The sequence below is a fragment of the Equus quagga genome, chromosome 15 (assembly GCF_021613505.1).
Source record: "Equus quagga isolate Etosha38 chromosome 15, UCLA_HA_Equagga_1.0, whole genome shotgun sequence".
In the NCBI taxonomy this organism is placed as follows: Eukaryota; Metazoa; Chordata; class Mammalia; order Perissodactyla; family Equidae; genus Equus; species Equus quagga.
The window spans coordinates 90,187,546-90,188,812 of NC_060281.1; positions in this window are offsets into that span (position 1 = coordinate 90,187,546).

Below are 1,267 nucleotides of genomic sequence, written 5' to 3' on the forward strand. Positions count from 1 at the left end.
TGAAGTGAATCAGGGTTGGAATAAGCAGGGATTTGGGACTTGACTTTCTTTTAATAATTCGTACTTGGGGTTCTCTCCTCAGTGTTTAACTGCCTTGGAAAAGAATGACATTTTTCTACATTAAAAAGGCAAAGTTGAGTGAAAGGGATCTTGATCTCCCTCACACCCGCACAGTGACTCTTTCAGGACCACGATCCCCCTGCAGGCAGTGCGGGCGGGGGAGGGGCCGCCCCGCGAGTGCTGGACCTGCAAATCCAAACATCAGTGAACAGGGAGCATCGTGCCCCTGAGCCAGCTATTCTCTCTTAGCCAGTGAAGAACCCAGGCAGGGGTCTGAGGAGAGGCCAGGGCGGCACCCCAATCAGGAGCAGGAGTGGGGCCGGAGGGGCTTCAGGACCCACATTCAGGCCTGGGCTGGAACGTGGACTCGGCCGTGCCATGCATCTGGGCAGGATGCTCTAGTTCTCCCATCCCCACTCTCTCCCTTAAATGACGCCTCACAGGGCTGCTGGGAGGACCGAGGTGGGGTTTAGGAAAAGCTCTTACAGATAATCCAGCAGTTCCGGGGCAGACACTGGGTCCCCCTGCACAGACTGGAGAACACCAAAGCAGACACCTAAGAAACACATACATGACACTGAGAGCAGCTGAGCCCAGGGAGGCCAAGAGAGCAGCATGAGAGGGAATCAGGGACTCCTCATCTCTGCTGACAGGGCCAAGGACGGCCCCACCGCCTCTGCTCAGAAGTGTCTCCATGGGACAGAATGCCCTGGGTGAGGCTGCAGGGCCAGGAAAGAGGAAGGGGGTGGATGCTGGCTGAGTGCCCACCCAGTGCCCGGCTCTGTGCAGGAGACAAAGACACAGACACATGAGACACACTCCTGCCTGTAAAGGGATCACCCACTGGGGGAGGAGAGGAAAAGGAACATCACAAAAATGCAGAGTGATGCGTGCAAGGAGAGAGTGTGCACCAGCTCTCCTGGGGGTAAAGGTCGGATGGGGATAGAGCCCCTGAGCTGAGCTCTGCAGGTGAGGTGGGCGGAGCTGGGCATTTCAGCAAGAAGAGCAGCAGGAGCAATGCAGAGGGAGAAACCGCCCCGTGTGCATGGAGACTTCCAGGTAGCTTGGAGTGAGAGGATGGATTTCAGAGCGGGAGGGAAGGGGGGGTTGGCACAGCCCAGACATTGAGGGCGTGCTGTGAATGACACACTGCTAAGCCTGGATTCATCCAGAGGGGGTCTGCTGACGCGTTTAAAGCAGGAGGGAC